General features: G+C 51.6%; 1 long non-coding RNA gene across 2 annotated transcripts in view; it reads left to right on the top strand.

The window, feature by feature from the left end:
* The first annotated feature begins 315 nt into the window (after positions 1–315).
* Positions 316–19,715, top strand: part of LOC102952213 — a 33,907-nt gene continuing 14,507 nt past the window's right edge. For both annotated transcript variants that reach the window (XR_006213186.1, XR_006213185.1), the window contains exons 1-2: positions 316–508; positions 16,556–16,746. This is a non-coding gene — a long non-coding RNA (uncharacterized LOC102952213). The remainder of the gene's footprint in view (positions 509–16,555; positions 16,747–19,715) is intronic.

Below are 19,715 nucleotides of genomic sequence, written 5' to 3'. Positions count from 1 at the left end.
TCCCACTCCCGCTCCCGCCCTGCGGCGCCGATGCTCCGGCAGCCGCCTCTTCCCGGATGGACCTGCTCGCTCCCCTGGTTTCCATGACACTGCACTTTCCCACGCCGCCTCCGAGTTTCTGACAGCTCGTTTCCTCGCTGGCATCGCCCCCCCCACCCCCCCACTCAGCCTCTCCCCGTGGGCCTGCCCGAGGCGCTGCCCTGGGCTCTCTCTCCCTCCTCCCGCTTGCGTGCCCACGGGCTCCCCCTCCGCCCCTGCCTCGTGCCACCCCCCCACTGCTGCCTCTCCAGCGGCTGCCGTCCCTCCGTAGCCCCCAGTCCCACGTGGCTAGGGCTTACGGAACTCTTACCCTACCCCCACCCCATGTCCTAAATCACTGGACGTCAGACTGGTGCCCCTGGAGGTGTTCAGGCGTGGTCTGGCCCGCCAGCCACATGACCTGGTGGGATGTCCTGGAGGTGACTTCACATGCCCCCTGCGCCTGAGCCCCGCGGCAGGCCTGCGCGAGGTAAGGCTGTGAGGGTGCAAGGCTTACAGGATGGGATTCTGTAAAACGGCTGCACGAGTTCAAATCCTGCCTCTGCTACTTGCCTCGGGCAGGGTCCTGTATTTGTTCATCCATTTATGTAGCAAATATTAATCGAGCCACTTCTGTGTGCCAGACTCTGTTGAAAACACAAATGGAAAAACCAAGCGGCTCCCCACACTCTTGAGTCATGGCCTTAATCAAATAAGGTCCAAACAGACGCTAAACTGTGACTCTGACGAGCATCGTGACGCAGAGGCACAGGCTGCTGTGAGACCCCCGCCTCCAGAAGGTCTCCTCTGGGCTGTCAGACACAGTTTCCTTGAGGACATGCTCTTGAAGCTCAGGTGTGAAGAATGAGTGCGGGGTTATGAGGTGTGACAGGCTGAATAATGGCCCCCAAAGATGTCTACATCCTCAGAACGGAGGAATGTGTTACCTTACAGGGCAAGAAACCTGTGATTCTATTAAGGAGTTGAGCTGTGAGTCTCCTGGATTATCTGGGTGGCACAATGTCATCACAGGAGGCCTTATAAGAAGGAGGCAGGAGGGTCAGAGTCAGAGATGTGAAGATGGAAGCAGAAGTCAAGTGATGGCGTTGCTGGAAGGGGGCTGTGAGCCAAGGAAGCCTCTAGAAGCTGGAAGAGGCAAGGAAATGGATTCTCCCCCTAGAGCCTCCAAAAGGAGCAAAGCCCTGCTGGCCCACTTTGGAGACTTCTGATCCTCAGAAGTATGAGACAATTTGTGTTGTTTTAAGCCACTGTTTGTGATCATTTGTTACAGAATCAATAAGAGACTAACATACTGAAGAATGGAAAAGCGTGAGCCGAGGCCAGGGATGCGAGATGGGTACCTGTGATTTAAAGAAAGGAAGTGTGGTCAGGGTGTATGTGTGGGTGTATGTGTGGGTGTGTACGTGTGAGTGTGTGTGAGGGGGTGGCAGCCATGGGGCTACACAGCTGGGCAGGCGCCAGACCGTGACCGCCAAGCAGCTCTTTCAAGCAGCCATTGATTGGTTGATGTTATCAACCCCTTTAAGCCTCAGGCTCCTCATTATAAAAAGATGACTTTATAGGGTCATGGGGAAAATGAAATGAGGGGCGCCTGGGTGGCTCAGTCGGTTAAGTATCTGACTTTGGCTCAGCCCATGATCTCGCGGTTTGTGAGTTCGAGCCCCGCGTCGGGCTCTGCGCTGACAGCTTAGAGCCTGGACCCTGCTTCAGATTCTGTGTCTTCCCCTCCCTCTGCCCCTCCCATGCTCATGCTCTGTCTCTCAATAATAAATAAACGTTAAAAAGAATTAAAAAAAAAAAAAGAAAATGAAATGAGACAGCGTAAGTCATGATAGCTGTCGGTAAGTGCTCATTTAATGTTAAGTCCTATTATGATCCCGTGGCGTTCCTGCTGGGAATTTGGTGGAGCCCCTCTGGGGCTGTGGAGAATGGAAATGGAAAGGCAGATGGGGCGGGGGGCCGTTCGGCCCTCAGTCAGAGCAGTCGAGCTTGTGTTTGCTCATTGGATTTGGCTTATGCTTACGCTCCTGTTTAAATAAAAGGTTCCTCAGCTAAAACAGTTTGAAAACCACTGCTCTAGTCTGTCTCTGCTTCTTCCCGTAAAGGAACCCTGCTGTGGAGGTGCCACCATGATACGTACTGCATCAGAACCAGTCCCCGACCACTAATGCCTCACCCCTTCGTGGTCCAGCGGCCTGGGCTTTGGGGTCAAACTGGGCACTTTGTAACATAGAGTCCATTTTCTTTCCTGGCACTTCCTGTGATCTGTGTTATGTTTTCTTGCATCTTTCCTTTACGTCTGTCTTCCTCACGGGACGCTAAGGTCCACGGGGGCAGGAATCTCTTGTTTTGTTAACCACAATATCTCCAGGGCCTGACGCTGTGTCCCGACATGATAATAACGGGGAACGCTTGGAAAATGCCCCCTCTGTCCCGGGCACTGTTCCATGTCCTCTACACACATCCATGGACTTAATGCTCAACCCTACCTCACATAGTCAGCATTCAAGGTTTGTGTTGAATTCACGGCTTCCCATCACTTGCGCGCCTGGTGAGTTTCTTAGCCTCTTTGAACCACGGTGGTCGCGTGCGTAAAGTGGGGAACCACAGCATGGACGGTGGCGGTGGTGAGGAGGAAATGGTGTCACGATGTCTGCCCGTCTGCAGGCTTTGGGTCTGGCGGCAGCAGGCACCCAGGAAAGGGTAGCCGTGGCACTGACCTCCCTGTGCTGGGTACCGAGTGCCCTGGTTGTGGCCGCACCGTCTGGACAGGGCCTCAGCTTCAGTCTCATGCCCGGAGCCGCAGTGGATTCCTTCCCTCCATCAGCCTAGTCACTTCCTGCGAAGTTTCTCCTGCTCACTCCTCCCCCTCTTTCTCCCCTGGGCCCAGAGCAGCACATCTGCCTTTCTGGGCTCCCACTCCCCGCCCCCCCACCCCCGCCCGTTCCGATGAACCCTGCAGGCAGCTGCTTCCTTCTGTACTCCACTTCCGTTCCCACCTTCCCTCTGGGGGGGGGGGCTCCCCAAAGGCCCCTACAACCCATACCATCAAGTGTGACCCTGCTGGGATCCCGAGGACGAGCGTAAGTCCACACCCTGCCCAGTGGCTCCCAGGCCACCACTATCACCTCTGGCAGGAGCCTCTACCTGTGGCCTGGCCCTGTCTGTCAGCCTTTGCTGAGCCCTCTCCTGTACCCTTCCAGTGTCCTGCGTACCTCCATTGCTACTCATCTGGCGTGGTCTATACGTGTCTGTCTTTCACGTGCCTGATGTAAGTGTGGTGGGAGTGGGAGATCCCCGAGGACCAGGATTCACTTTTTTTTTTTCAGTGCGAAAAAGGTGAGCTTTATTAAAGCACGGGGGCAGGGCCCATGAGGCAGAAAGAGCTGCCGTCACTTTTGCTCTTAAGTAATTCTGGAATGTGTCCCCTTGTCCCCTTTTCCACCACCACCCTGGTTGAGGCCACCCCAGTCTCTCACCTGGATGATCACAAAATATCATGGTCTGTCTCCTCTGGCCTTGTCTCCTCCCATTGGGCATTAAGGTAATCCTCGGAAGGCACCAATGAGTTTATGGCCCTCCCTTTCAGGGTCTCCATTGGCCTCAGAGCCCTGGTGACCGGTTTCCCTCCCTCCCCATCTAATTGGATCCAGACACACTGAACTGACTTGTAGCGGCTTGAATGGACTGAACTCTCCAGATGATTGAAATGTCCTTCCTTTTGCTCAAGACTCTCCCTTTCTTCTCCTGTCCGGCCCTCCTCTACCCGTGGGCTAATTCCTGCTCATACCCAGATCTCAGCTGAGATCCTCCACCTGGGAAAGGGCTCCTTCCTTGGCTACCTGTAGCCTTGGCCACATGACCTCCTCCGACCCTACACACTCCCTGCTTTATTGTGGGGGACACAACAGGGAGTGTTGCCTATTTGTTGTATCCAGCTTGCCTGTCAGTTCTTTAAGGGCAGGGCCCCTGTCTCCACTACCCCAGAGCCAAGCACAATGCTTGGTACATAGTTGGTGCTTAATAAATAAATAGAACTGAACTACTCCAGAAGCTTGGTCGGGCCTCCCAATCCCTAGCCGTCTCCAAATTTCACCCACTCTTCTTGATAACAAAAGCCATGGCTGACATTTATTGAGTGCTTATCTTGTGCCTGGCACTTTGTTAAGCACCTTGTGCATATCGTTTACTCCTCAACAGCCTTGCGAGGTAGGAACTATTTTATAGACACTAAGTCTTCGACAGGTGACATAACTAACCTAAGGGCACACAGCGTGACAGGGTAGAGCTGGAGGGGAACCCTGCTAGCTGACTTCCTTCTCAACCTCAAGATGACCCTGTCCTCCACGCCCACTCGTTCCCCACCTTCTTCACCAAGTCTTCTCCTGCCTCTGGCCCCCCAGGGTCTCTGTCTCACTAGATCCTTCTGGCCACTTCATCTGTGCTATTGCTCCCTGATTGCACACTGCCCTGAACAGCTCTGTGGTACAGAGGTTTTGCAACAGTTAATCTCTCTCGCTAGTGACAAAGTCCCCAGGGACAAGGGCTGAGATCTGTTTGTCTAGAACCCCTGGGATATCCCGCACAGTGCCAGACACATGGCTGACACCCAGTTCACCAGTAAAACAAAGGCCAGGTCTCCAGGCTCCTGTCCATCTGAGGAGGTGGCTTGGTTGGTTCTGGTCTCTCTTCTATTCCTAGATCCATTTAAATAATGAGGAAAAGTGTCAGGGCTCAAGGGCATCCGTTGATGGAAAACTCCAGCATTTTTCTAATCCCAGTGCTTCTGAACGTAATGGGTTTCTGGGAGCCAGAGAATTTGGGGGAAGGGAATGCCAAGATTCATTGATGCTAAGTTTGTGAGCAGCATCTTGACTTCATTTTTCTGGTCAGGGAGTCCCATTTTTAACCATAGCATGTTCCTGGAAACCATGTCATAAATCAGATGATCAAAAAGAAGATATTTAAAAGAGGATATTTAATCAGCAAAAATTTCATGCCCCGAGCACTTACTATATGCCAGGCAAGCAATGAGCTAGGTGACGGGAGTCAAGTTAAATATGACATGACTGTGCACTCAGCGGTCTCACTGTCTGGCTAGAGTCATGAAGCAACACATCGCAGCAAAAGGCACCTGAGTTTTGCATGTTCTTCCTCCCATCTGCCTCTGCGAGCTCATACCAAGTGTTTCTAGAAGTTTCCCATGGGTGTTTCCCATGGGGCTCATGTCTAAGTCCAGGCATTGCCGCTAACACGTGATTTCCATGATTGCTTCCCCCTCTTCCTGGTGTAAAATGTACCACACCCCTGCTGGGCACCTAAGGCTGATGATGAAGCAGGTCTAGGACCTGTTCTTCAGTGAAACAACTCTGCAATGCCTGACATGGCTGGACCACGTCAGGAACCCCTCCCCAGCCCCCTCCCCACATGACCCAGACTTGATTCCATAGGTTCTGAGCTCTCAGGCTGAGCTAGGTTATTATATTCAGATGCGGCCCTTCTTTAATGACGAGGGCTCACTCACTAAGGCAAAGACATCTGCTTGACCTCTTGTCCCCATGGGACGAGCCCTCATTCAGAAGGTTCCTCACTCCTTCTAGAGCATCAGCCCCTGGCAGCTGCCCCACCACTTCCCTACAGAAGCCCACACCTGTCCCAGTTTTGCCACAGACACAGCTCTCTACTCCCCCCTGTTCCTCTTACACATGAACTACTTATTTATGCTCAGATTGAGAAAAAAGACAAGAAGGAAATATTATAAGAGGTTGTGATTCTGGGAAACGTTATTTGCTTTTTTATACTCTGCTATCTTTTCTGAAATTAAGAAAATAAGCATATGTCGCATTCACAATCCCCGCTCCCCAATAAAAGCTTTTAGCTGTGGTAGATGTTGTTACAATACAAAATTAACAACACAAGCTGTAGAAGCAAAGAGGAAAGAAAGATACATTTTAAGGTGTCAAGGAGAAGTAGAAAATCTTCCAAAAGGAATAATGTTACAATTGGAGGTCCCTAAGCAAATGAATCATAAATAACAGCCAAAAAATATACCATAAAACCAATGCCATAGTGACTATAAATCTCCACAATTATTCAAAAGAGTAAAATTATTTTCCAGGCCCTACAAAATACACACATCACATTGATTATATAAAAGCCTGCAATGAACTTTTAAGTGTGTGTATCATATATTAAACAACACCCACAACTTCACAACCTTTATAACATAGCAAGGCATGGTAGGTTAGCTATAATAAACAGTACACATTTAATTGACAATAGTTATGTTCACTTTCCACCTTAGAAGTGGGGCAATGCTTGGTCTCATGACTTCCCTTTCTCTGAAACAAACAGGGATGTTCAAGATCACTCCTTGGAGATCAGCGCTGAGCATAAGGGGTGTGATTTAAGTGTCTATTTGCTCTCGATAATGATGCTCTACTGAAAGTCTTGTATTTATTTTATTTTATTTTATTTATTATTTCATTTCATTCCTGCTTCTTTATTTTTGAAAGTAATTTTGATTTTTTAATGTTTATTTATCTTTTAAAGAAGCTTTTTATAATTTTTTTAACATTTACTTATTTTTGAGAGAGAGAGAGAGAGAGAGAGAGACAGGGTGTGAGGGGAGGAGGGGCAGAGAGAGAGGGAGACACAGGATCTGAAGCAGGCTCCAGGCTCTGAGCTGTCAGCACAGAACCCAGTGTGGGGCTCGAACCCGTGAACTATGAGATCACAGACTGAGCCGAAGTCAGACGCTCAACTGACTGAGCCACCCAGGCGCCCCTAACGTTGATTTATTTTTGAGAGAGAGAGATAGAGTGTGAGCAGGGGAGGGGCAGAGAGAGAAGGAGACAGAGAATCTGATGCAGCAGGCTAACGGCTCTGAGCTGTCTGCACAGACCCTACCATGGGGCTTGAATCCACGGACCACAAGATCATGACCTGAGCCAAAGTTGGACACTTGACCAACTGAGCCACCCAGGCACCCGGAAGTCATTTTAAATATCTGGAAGGGCTGATCTGGCAACTTCTCCTTCCTTCACGTCTGCGTACTGAAAGCCACAAGGCAGGGATCGGCATCGGGTTAACGTGGGCCGTAGGAAGCCTGCCACAGGCTCTAAAGTCCGGCCTTCCCATCCTTTCCTTCCTGCGGACCACCCAGCAGCAGTAACTGTAAGTGACCACAGTCAGTGTACAGAACCCGCTGCTGGGAGGCTCTCTTCATCTGGGACAGTGACAAGAAAGGGATGGCTGGGGGAAATCAGGCGGAGGAAAAGACCTTGGCCATGAGCTGCTCTCACGCCTAAGAGCCGCCACCAGTGACATAGAAAGGGCACCCTCTGTGCCTGGAATTACGACAGAGATGGTTAATCATACGTCATTGCTGCAGCTGTGAGAGGTAGTATCCTCCCCGTGTTATAGGTGAGAAAGCAGAGAATCAGAATCCGTGAGCTTAAGAAACTTACCGTATATTGGTTTGCTGAAGCTGCCGTAACAACGCATCACAAACCGGGCCCCTTAACAGCAATTTATTGCCTCCTGGTTCTGGTGGGTGGAAGTCTGAGAACAAGGTGCCTGCAGGGCTGGTTCTGGGGGCTGTGAGGGAGGACCTGTTCCACGCATCTTTCCCCTAGCTTTCGACGTTTGCCCGCGATCCGTGGCGTTCCGTGGCTTGTGGTTACGTCATCTCAATCTCTGCCTTCATCTTCGACGGCATTCTCCCCAGGTGCGCGCCTGAGTCCAAATTTCCCCTTTCAAAAGGACAGCGGTCGTATTCAACTGGGGCCCACTCTCATGACCTCATTTGAACCATTACCTCTGTAAAGACCCTATTTCCAAACAAGACTCCGTTCTCTGTACCGGGGTTAGGACTTGTCTTGGGGGAGAGAAGCGGACACAGTTCAGTCCACTCGCCTCTGAAGATCTCCCCTCCAAAGAGTTACAGAGCCGATATTCAAAACCATAGACAGTCTGACGCCAGCTCTTAGCCAAACCCTATGCTGCCTCCTTCCCGGCTCTTCCTGGCTACCAGCCTCTCTCCTGTAGGACACATCTATCACATGGGACCCGTGACTATAGAGGACAAAGCCCACCTACCACTTTCGAGGACTTCCTAAGTATAATCTCTTATTTTCTATGCTTTCTCCTGGAGGGCCACGCCAATGGCTCAAGTCTTTTTTTCCACGTAGGTACGGACAGACATCTGCTCTACTGAAGGAGTGTTCCCCTCCCGCAATTTTTTTTTTCTTTTAATTAAAAAAGCAATGTCCGTATAGCCCCAATTTAGACTTTGTCTTGGTTCGCTCGCCAGAAGATGGTCAGCTCCGGACTGCGTCACACCCGAGTGGGGTAATGTTGGGATCCACCTCACTCCTTTCTGGGGTCTCAGGGACCCCTCCGGGTGGGTGAGGTCGTCAGTGAATAAGGCAGACGCTCACTGAGGGTCTTGCAGTGGCATGGCCGTGCGCCCGGACCCCCCTTCAGAAAGCACTTGCCGCCCCAGCTGTGGGGAGGCCCTCCCTGCAGAGAGCATCACGAGGCCGAGGCCAGGCCCCCAGCCGGTGACGGGCTGAGGCTGGGGTATAAAGGCCCAGAGTTTCAGCCTACTACGTGGCAATTCTTAGGGGCTATTTTAGTTCCAGGGTCCCGTGGTGTCTGCCGAGCTTGTCCTCGGGCCTAAATCAGAGCTCAACGTCTCCAAGTCACTCCAGCTTCCTGCCCCTCCCTTCCTTGGGTGTTGCCCTGAAGAGCACGCCCTCATGAGCCCCCACACTCAATTCCATCCCAGAGTCTGCTTCCCAAGAGCCTGCCCTGAGACTGGCCTCTCCAGGGACTCAAGTCAAAGTTTGGTCCTGAAGCTGCAAAGAAGCAGCACTAAGTGTCCACAGGTTACTTCTATTTGGGGGATGGGCCCCAAACTTGAGCTTTCCCAACATCTGGCCAGGATGCTCAGAGGCCTGTCCAGACTCCCTTCTGTTTGCGCCACTCAAAATTAGCTGACCAACATCTTTCTCCCTCCCTCTCCTCCACAAAGATTTATTGAGAAACTATTATGTGCCAAGTGCTGTTCTAGACACTAGAAATATAGCAGTTAAAAAAAAGAGAGAGAAAAGTGTTTAAACTCATGAAGCTTACATTCTAGCAGGGGGAGCAAATAATTACCTAATAAATCAGTAAAATAATGTCACTGGGTGATGGTACTATAGGGAGGAAAAAGCAGGGAGTGGAGAGGGTTTGGGCAGGACAAAGGGGATAAGGCGAATAGGGTCAGAGTCACTGAAAAGGTGCTATTTTAGCAAAACCTGAAGGAGGTGAGGGACTGAGTCATGAAGCTATTTGAGGGTCAGCCTTTCAGACAGCAGAAACAGCATGTGCAAAGGCCCTGAAGCAGGAGCTTGCTGTCCGTGTTGAAGCACAAGCAAGGAGGCTGGTGGAACTGCAGCAGAGAGGGAGAACAGTAAGGAGTGAAATCAGAGGTCATGTGTGGGGGGATAATGGGACTGCAGGTGTGGAGGGCCTTCTAGGCCACTGTGGGGACTTTGGCATCGACTCTGAGTAAGACATGAGCCACTGGAAGGCTCTGAGCAGAGGAGAGACATGATCAGAGGGAACACCTTAAAGGTTCACTCTGCTGTGTGGAGAACGGCCAGGGAGGGTGAAGGCAGGAGACCCATTAGGTGGGGGATCTCAGTAAATTCCGGTGGGAGGCAGAGGTGGCTCAGCCGAGGGGCTGCGGTAGACGTGGCCAGATTTTGGAAACGTTTGGAAGGTAGAGCTAATGGGATCTGCTGTTGAGCCTTCCAGGGAAGCCAGATGTGTGGCTGGCAGGATCGCTCATGTGAGCACAGCCAGCAGCGTCTCTCAATGTGACAAGCCCTCTGTCGCGGCCTTGGAGCCAGACACACCTACGTGTGGACCCCGACCCCATCCACACTAACAGATTGTCTTGAGTAGGTTACATCAGCTAAGTCTCCACTTCTTCACCCGTAAACCGGAGAATCCTTGTATCACGGGATCATTGTGAAGATTAAATTAGATAATGTAGACCAAAAAGGGCAGGCACAAGGGTAAGATGATTATTTTAAATCATGCAGTTTCCCATGAGCCCCGGAAAGAGAGCAGGGGCCCGCGGAGGGGAAAGGAGAATCTGAGGGCCAAGGGAATGTGCAGGAGGGGCTGGGGCAAAGCCGGGGGGCAGCAAAGACAGCCCGGGGGAGCGGGAGCGCTAGGGTGGGGAGAGGGCAGGAATCCAGGGCACATGCTCGCCTTCTCCAGTGAGGCTGGGGGATTCCACAGCTTGGGCGGGTTGGGGTGGGGGCGGAGGAAGGTGGAGCAGTGGAAAATGGGAACATCCCCAAATTCTGGAGAGGATGAGGTCATCCCAGCTGAAGCCAATCAAAAACTCTCCCCTGGGCAGGCAGAAAAAGGGTTTTACTAGGCCAAAAACTGCAGAGATGGCTAGCAGCTGCCAAGAAAGGAGGCGAGGCAAGTTCTGGGCCCGAGGCCATGAGCCCCAGGGGCCCCACCCTGGCTAGAAAAAGAGACTAGAGGAGTGGTGGGGGGCAGCCCAGAAGCCAGGGGAAGGGGGGGCCTGTCTGAACTGTCTGGTGGTGATGGGGTATGCTCCTGGAAAAACCGATAGGTCCTGGTCACAGGCAGCTGACAGAGCTCTGTGAACCAGGGCTCTGCGATTCTGTCTTTTCCTTACGAAAAGACAAAAAGTAGGATTCACATTCCTTCCATCAGAGATGTCCTACTGATTTATGCATGCGTGTGTTTTTGGCTTTGTTTTCTTTTGTTTTTGCAGCCAACCAGGACATAGGCAGAGGTTAAACTGGGGATCCTGTGCGAACCTCCCAGTTAGGGCAAGCCGTGGTGTTGAACAGGATGTGGGTTCAAATTCTGGTGTGGCTGTTGACCTCGGGCACGATGTTTGACCTCCGAGTCTTGTGAAATGGAGATCACGGTTATTCGTAGGTGTCCCGTGATGGCACTTCTCTCCCCTCCCCCACCCCCGAGGTCAGGAGAATGAAAAGAGACATTTCGTGTGTCACGGAGGCCATGGGGGCTGGTTTCTAGGGGCCAGAGTGGAGAGGTGGGGTCTGGAACCTCGGGGAGCGGGCACATACCCCAGGGCCTCTGGAGCAGCACCCCAGTTGCAGGATGGGGTGCCCTCCTTACGCGATGTCTCCCAGTTCGGATGCCTTCCCCCTCCGCACCGTCGTCTGTTCCCACGTCAGCAGGGCCCCAAAGAAATGGGACAGAGCACTTGGGCGAGGGACATCCTTTCCCCAGTCGTCCCTTAAGGTAGAAGTCCCCCCAAGCCCAAAGCCTTCCAGAGGCACTAACGTCAGCCAGAAGCAGGGCCGCGGAGCTTTTCTGGAAATCTCCTTCTCGAAGCGTCACCTCCGGGAAGGACACTGCTGGGATGGGGGCCAAGTCCCACAGCTGCTCAGCACCCGCCTGGCCTGGAGTGGCTTCCTGTGTGCCCGCTCGCACGGTCACAGTCCTGGGGTCCCGGGGGCAGGGGTGCTGGCTGGCCATTCCCCTCCCTGTCACCACCCTCTGCGAGAAGCCAAACCAGCCCACCGCCAGCAGATTCCCATAGTCTCTTTCCCTCGGGCAGTAATGGAAACAGAAGTCTCTCTCCTTCCCCCTCCCCCGTCCCTTGCCTGCCTTCCTCCCCTTGACTGTTCTTTCTCTGGTCAGGTCTCAGGCTTTGAAAGCCATTTGGGTTTTATGTCCAAGTAACTAGGTAGAAGACAGAAGCTCTGACTCCTGGTCCCCAGTCAGTTTTTCAGGCCAGCACGTCATAGAATTTGAACACAGGCTCCAGGATCTCCCCAACCAGGCCAGTGCCCTTTTCGCGAGCGGTTTCTGTGTGCCGGGCACCGCACTCAGTGCTTGAGGGGCATTATTTACTCCTGACGACAAGTTCAGGAAAGAGCCACTAGGAGCTCTAGTTTACAGATGTGAAAATGGACACAAGCAAGTTGCTTAAGGTCACGCGCACCGCAGCCTGAGTCGGGAGCCAGGTCTTATGACTTCAAAGTTGAGCTCTTTGCCACCATATCACACTTCCCAAAGCATGTTCCGTGAATCATTCATTCCTCTAGGTCGGCCAGGAATGACAGAGACCTGGGGTCAAGCATGCTAGGATGATGCTAGCCTCTCGACTTCTTGGAGAGTCTCAGAACATGTTAACAGATTAAAGGCTCTGAGAAGTCCTGCAGGGAGTAAATCCGTTTAACTCTCTGTAACCCAATGTGTCCCAAACTTATCTGCACTTGGATCCCACCTCCCCACCCGCACCTTTTTTTTTTTTTTTTTTAAAGGGACACTGTTTCCATCCCAGAGAAGGCTCTGGGAAGTGCCACCCAAGATCACATTACTTGTCATGTTTAGATATTGCCTGGCAATATGGCACAAGTTCCTTGCCTGGACCTCAATAAATATTGGTTGGATAAAATGAATATGCTTCTCCCATTTTCAGCCATCCTAACCCATTCCCCACTCTTCTTTTCCCTGAGAAATTCCTCAGCTGGGGGATATACCCAGACCTGCAGATAACCCACTCTTGATGTCGCTCCTGGGTGGCTCTTCCGGGCTGGACTGGTCACATGGGAAGAAAATTCCATTCAGGCAGCTCCTGAGGCCTCCCCTAGTCCAGCCCCTCGGAGGTCTCTGTTCTAAGGATGAAGGGAAAAGTTGGAGACAATCCCGTCCTGTTTTGGCCCCAGGAACATGGGTGTGGAAAAGGGGGTAGAAACTCTGCAGCCCTCCCAGCCCTTAAGGCAGAACAACTCAGACCTTGAGGTGTCCCTCCTTCCCTGCTAGCGCTCACACCTCCGTTTCCACGCTCCTCCACTCCCTTCCTCCCCTTGTACCTCTTTCTCCCTACCCTCCCGGCCTCGGCCTCAACTCCCTACTGGAATGGAATCAGAAGTCCTCACCGGGGACCACGAGCACACGCCCAGTTCGGGAGATTCAGGGGTAATTGCTACAGAACGGGGCTCAGCCCTCCCGTGCCTTCAAATGCAGCCAGGGTTGGGAACCGCGGTCTGCCACCAGTAGCCATGGCCCTCTCCCCCACCCTTTGGCAGCACTCCCTCGGCAAGCCTCCTACCCTGGCACGGCAGCCAGTGTGCCCCTTTCTCCCCTCTCCTGACCCCGGAGCGCCGCTGGAGAAATGCCACCTCCACCGCTACCAACTGGGACTCCCAGCTCAGCGCCACTCGCCAGCACGAGTAGCGGGCCTGAGTCTTGTCATCTTCAACCTCCTCCTATTCTGGGCCTTCCTCACTCCCTCTATGTTCCCTCCTGACCCCAGGCACAACGCTCAGCTCCCTGTCTGCTACCGGAAAACAAAACTGAGGCCACTGGGAGCACATGATCTCCATCAAATTCTTGCCCCCAACCGATCCTGTTATCACCGTCCCTACCGGTTTCCTGTTAATTTTAGAAGCAGGCCGAAATCCAGGTCAGGTCCCCCTAGCCTCTAAAGTCAGGTTGCCAGGGTTCAAATCCCATTTATATCACTTGCAGGCTGTGTGATCTTGGGTAGGTCTCTTAATCTCCTCGGTGCCTCAGTTTCCTCATCAGGGAAATGGGATCATCCTTGCCTTTACCTCATAGAGTTGACGGAAGGACTAAATGAGATAAGCCCCACGGAGAGCTCAGCATGGCCCTGGCACGTTGGCAAGTGCTAACACAGGCTAGTTCTTGTCAGCTGCTCCCTGCCTCCTCCAGACCTTGTTCTGTCATTGCGAGCCTCTCCTGCTTCTAGCTCTCGCCTCTTGCTGCACAGAGATGCACAAGTCCCTGTGTCCTAAAAAGCTCCTCTTGATCCTGTGTTCCAGATTTCTCTTGTTCCTTCTCATCCAAGCCTCTTGGAAGCTTTATCGGCTCTCTCATCTTTTGTTCCTCAGTCCACCAAGGACCTGGCCAAAACCACCTGGTCCCTAACTTCTGCCGACTGCACTGGACTCTCTTGCTCATTTCCTTTACAAACAGGCTCGGCTTCAATGCCTCCTCAGCCCTCGCTTGCTTCTCCTTGTGTGTCCGTCCTCTGCCTTCGCTTCTCCGTCCCCTCCGGGGCTCATCATCCTCTGCCGGCCCCAGGAAGGCTATCGTTACCCTGCGTTTGTCCTTAGTTGATGGGTCTCCTCTGCCCCCTCACACTCCACTCAAGTGATCTTAGCAGCTCTCATGGGCCCGACTTCCTCTTGATGATTGATACCTGTCAGGGACGGAATCGTGTGCCCCCCAAATTCCTATGTCAAAGCCCAACCCCCAGTGTGACTGTATATGGAGATGGGACCTCTAAGGAGGTAATTAAGGGTAAGTGAGGTTATAAGTGCAGGGCCCGAATCTGATAAGACTGGTGTCCTTATACGGAGAGGGAGAGTCACCAGAGATCTCTCTCTCTTTCTGGGCTCGCACAGAGCAAAGGTCATGGGAGGACACAGCAAGAGGGTGCCATCTGCAAGTCGGGAAGAGAAGCCTCACCACAGAGCAGCTCTGCTGGCACCTTGGTCTAGGACTCCAGCATCTAGAGCCATGAGAAAACAAATTTAAGCCACCCAGCCTGTGGCATCTTGTTACAGCAGCCTAAGCTAACAGGACATCTAAGCGGATCAGTTAGCTTTGCCTGCGTAACAAGCAATTCCAAAATTTAGTGGCTGAAAACAACAGCCATGTATTTAACTTCCCTTTCTGCGGGTCAGCGGTTTGGTCTGGGCTCAGCAAGGTGGTTCTTCTGCCCTTGGCCAGGCCCACTCGTGTGTCTGTGGCCAGCTGCTGGCTTGGCTGGGTGCTGGCAGGTCAGGTGGCCCCAGGGGGGACGGCCCGTCCCCACACCATGTTCTCTCTCATCCTCCAGCATGTGGGCCCGGGCTTGTGTTTACGGCAGTGCAGCATCAGGCTTCTAAGAAAGCAGAGTTGAGGTTTGCAGGAAAAGCCTCAAGCTAGAGGCAGAGATCTGGGTCTTTCCATTCACACCTGGTCTCCTGCTAGTGGACTTCTCAATATCAAGACACCTTGGACAATGAACTAGGAATATAGACTAATAATTAAATAAGCAAATTCTGGGAGAAGCACCTAGCACTTTAAAATGTGGTTGATGGGGCGCCTGGGTGGCTCAGTCGGTTAAGCGTCCGACTTCGGCTTAGGTCATGATCTCGCGGTCCATGAGTTCGAGCCCCGCACCGGGCTCTGTGCTGACAGCTCAGAGCCTGGAGCCTGTTTCGGATTCTGTGTCTCCTTCTCTCTGACCCTTCCCCGTTCATGCTCTGTCTCTCTCGATCTCAAATAAACGTTAAAAAAAAAATTAAAAAAAAAAAAAATAAAATGTGGTTGACAGGACTTGACAGACATGGGATGAGGAAGGATAGGGAAAATAGGCCTTCTCCTGGGCAGATGGCTTGGTGGACTGGATGGAAAGTGGAAATAACTTGCTGAGCACTTATTATATGCCGGATACTGTGCTAAGCACCTGGCACCCAGAGGACATCGAGGTGCTTGAGAAAAGGTCTCTGGAGCCAGACTTGCTGAATCTGAAGCTCAATTCTGTCATTAAGCCAGAGAAAGTTACTTAACCTTTCTGTGCCTTGGGCTCCTCCTCTGTAAAGGAGGCATCATCACGATACTTCCCCGGGCGCCTAGCTGGCTCTGTAGGTAGAGCAGGCGACTCTTGACTTCAGCCCCACGCAGGCCTGGAGCCTACTTCGATTGTTTTTTGAATCATCATCATCATCAGTAATAATGATAAATAATGGCACTTACCTCACGAGGCTGTTGCAAGGATTAAATGAAATAATACACATCAGTCCCATAGAAATGCCCAGCATCTGTGGTATCCTATAAACATCTGCTCTTGGCCTTATTGTCTCATTGAACCCTCGCAACCAACTTAAGAGACAGGCACTTCTGTCTCCACTTCACAGGTGAGGACACGGAGGCCTGGAAAGGTTAAATAATGGCCCTACCACGCATGGCTAGGATGTGGCTTTGGACCCAGGCAGCCATAACTCTAGAACCTGTTCTAGAACTTATGCTGTTAACCACCACTTCCTCCATACCCCACCCACCCGCACCATTTACCATTCATCAACAGCAAGAGAACGTGTTTGAGGCTGAAGATCATGAGTTTGGTTTAGATGTCGATGTAGAATTGCTGCTGAGACATCCAGGTAGAGACTTCTGGCCAGCAGCTGGGTTTGTACGTGGAGTACAGAAATCAAGACAAGGTGGACTGATGGGGACATGTAGACAGATTGAGTCACGGCTGGTAAGGTCACACAGGGAGATGGTGTAGCACGACAGCAGGGGAGGGCCCGGGACCCATTTAAAGAGTAGATGGAGGAAAAGGAGTCTGAGGACAGATAGCCACGGAAGGGAGAGGGAGGTTTTGGAGGGAGGGAGACCATACGTCTGGGTTCACCTGGGAGAGTCTTAGTTTATGACGGTTAGCCTGGCGTAATAATTCATTAGTGCCCTTTGTCTCTTTAAATAGTGGCCCAGTTTGGAAGACAAATGATATATTCACCCTCCTTCAGGGGTCAAGGAGGAGAAAGCATCAGGGAGGAGGAAACACAGGTGTAAAATACCACGGAAAGAACAAGGAAGCGGTGTTTGCAAAGTGGTCCGCTGGAGTTGAGTTTGGCAAACTGCTGACTTTGAGAGAGGTTTCTGAGGAAAGAAGTGGTAAGTACGTGCATGCTGACATCTGAAAAGGAGCTCAGTACAGATAACAGATATGCACACGTCACTATCTTTGAGACTGGGGTTACAGAAGTGAACAGACAGGACTGTCCTGATGGAATTGTGTGTGTGTTGGGGGGGTGGGGGTTGGAAGAATCAAGTAGAGTGACCTGGTAGAATCACTAGGAGCTATTTGAGGTACATGGGGTGGGGTGGGAAGCCCTCTCAGAAGCCCTAACACTTGACCTGAGAGCTCTGTGAAAAGGGTGAGTCTGCCTGGGAAGCTTAAGAGATGGAACCTTCCAGAGAGGGAGGTAAGAGTTCATGCAAAGGCCCTGAGGTGGGAGTTTGAAAAACACAAAGGAGGCTAGTAAGGGTGGCCATGGAAACCAGAGGGGAGAAGACAGATTCGAGCGCCAGCACAAGTGAATCGACGGCCCTGGTGACTGACTGGATATGAGGCGGGGGAGGGGGGGCAGGGAGAAGCAGGGGGTGGTCTAAGGGTGACTTCCCATGTCAACTTGGGAAATGTGGGTACACCCCTCCCCACCCTCGACGGAGCTGGCAGAAGGAACTGGTTTTGAAGGAATGCGATGAATCATGTAGTGAGTTAAATAGTGGTTTATCCACTTGGACATGTCCTTTGTCCAACCCTATCCTGTGAACCTGTGAATGTAACCTGATTTAGAAGAGCAGTCTCTGCAGATGTAATTAAGGATCTTGAGATAAGATCATCCGAGGGTTAGAATGGGCCTTATATCCAATGACAGGTGTTCGTGTAAGAGAAGGGCAGAGGGAAATCTGAGACGCAGAGGGGACAGGAGAAGGCCATGTGAAGATGGAGGCAGAGATTGGATTCTTGGCAGCCATGGCCAAGCAATGCCTGGGGTTACCAGAAGCTGGAAGAGGCAAGGAAGGATCCTCCCCTAGAGCCTTCAGAGGGAGCGTGGCCTTGCTGACACCTTGACTTCAGACTTCTGGCCTCCGCAGCTGTGAAAAACTAAAATTCCTGTTGTTGTAAGCCACCAAGAATGGGCTAATTTGTTATGGCAGCCACAGGATACTAATACGGACTCCTCCGCATTGAGTTGGGGTGGGGGGCACATAGAGGTGTTGACTGGGCGAGTGCATGAGCTCCCCTCAGGAGAGAGAGTCCAGGGCTGGAGATAAAGCTTTGGAAGCCCATTGAGCAGGTGGCAGTTTAAACCAGTGTTATCTCTGAGGGGACCCTGGAACATGGCTCCAGAAGCTCTTTCTCAGAAGCACAGAACCAAGAGCTTTCCAGATTTTTAAAAACAGATTTCACTCACTGATATAACCAAACACCCACACTATATATATATCAATGAAATGTAACGTTCATACCAAAGAATATGTTTATATGCATTTTAATATCTCCCAATAGATTAAAGAATATTTTTATCAGATTATTTTAAGTCAGGAATGCTTGCACTTCCTTGGACTTCTTCTGGGTCTGATGTGAGACGAGCCCGTTTTACATCTGACACTACGGAGAATATATAGGGAGAAGGGCGTATACATTAGAAGGAAGTGCCAGAAATAGTATTTGTTAGTTTCTGAAATTGCATAGCATAAATTTCTACCAGGGCCCCTGGGTGGGCAGAGGAAGTGCTTCAGTTTCCTCTTTATCACTTCTCTCAAAATGGTCCACTCGCCGATATTGCAAAAGTGACATTCCTCTCTTAGCACCTGGTATGCCTCTAACATTTGCAGGGCCTGGGCCAAGAGTACAAATAGAGGCCCGTGTAACGCATATCTAACAATCTCTCAATTATTAAACCCATAAACAGTTAATTAGAATGCAGTGTTTCTCTCTACCTTGATGAATAACTTCCTAATGCCCTGGAAGTCCCAGATCAAGTTCAGAACCAGCAGGCTTTTTGGAGTTCGCACTGGAATGTGGAACATGGGCAGGGCTCCCTCCCGGCCCCTTCTCCTCCCACTCCCTGCTCAACAGCACACCCGGAGGGGCCTCCCAGGAAGCAGGCTTACACCAGTGCCCAGAGCCAAGCTTCAGCCGCTCGCTCCTACAAACAGAGCCTCAGGCCACCCTCAGGCCTGAGCACCACCGTGGCTCCAGAGGACTGGCCCAGAGAAGAGGCCCTGCATAGGCCCTAGAGTTGACGTGGGACATTTGGGGCAGGAAATTCTGGGATCTAGGAATTTCTGGGATCTGGAATGGCCTAGGGACAGGTTTGGTCCTGTGGCTCTGTGGACTCCTTGACCAGGGAGAAGGGGCACAGAGCACAGGACCAGGACAGGGGCTCCTCTTGCCTAGGTAGATCTAAGGTGGGCTGCTGGTCAGCCTGCACTCTAACAAGAGAGTCGGAGAAGTAGACCAACACCTGGCCAAGCCCATGTGCAGACTCTCTTGTGTACTTTTCAGTTTTGAGAAAATGCCGGGTTAAAAAATGAAGTACCATAGATATCTTGAGCCCTGATTAATAAACACTATTATCATGCCAGTATTTCATTGAGTTCTAGAAATCAAAGGTCAAATCCCTAAAAAGTTTTGAATATAGTAAAATCAGGCAACGAAGCAATAACTTGGGTGGCAGTGCTTTCTGGAAGTTTTTTCCACTTCTTCCTTTGTTCCTGCCTCCCTCCCTCCCTCCTTCCAATCCATCTCCTTCTTTCCAAAGCAGGAAGAGCCTAAAAGAAGGCCATAGGCTTGGATGCAGTGGGAAAGTGCAGGTGAAGTACAAAGCAAGAGGGCCACGGCAGAATTCTAAGAGATGTCAATATCCAATAACCAAGCCAAAGAAGAGCTTCTACCAAGGAAAGTTCTGGAGTGGCATGGGAGGGAGAGGAGAGACTGGGGATCCATAGACCGGGGAGGAAAGAGTTGCACAGGAGGGAGTTGTCCAGAAGAGCAAATGCCTCAAGGAGCTACCATCTTCCTCAGGCCGACTGAAGCAAATCTGGCCCATGCCTCTTCCAGCCCAGTCCCT

Source organism: Panthera tigris, chromosome F2 (assembly GCF_018350195.1).
Source record: "Panthera tigris isolate Pti1 chromosome F2, P.tigris_Pti1_mat1.1, whole genome shotgun sequence".
Taxonomy (NCBI): domain Eukaryota; kingdom Metazoa; phylum Chordata; class Mammalia; order Carnivora; family Felidae; genus Panthera; species Panthera tigris.
Note: the sequence above shows the minus strand (reverse complement) of the source record. Positions and strands in the feature narration are given on the sequence as shown.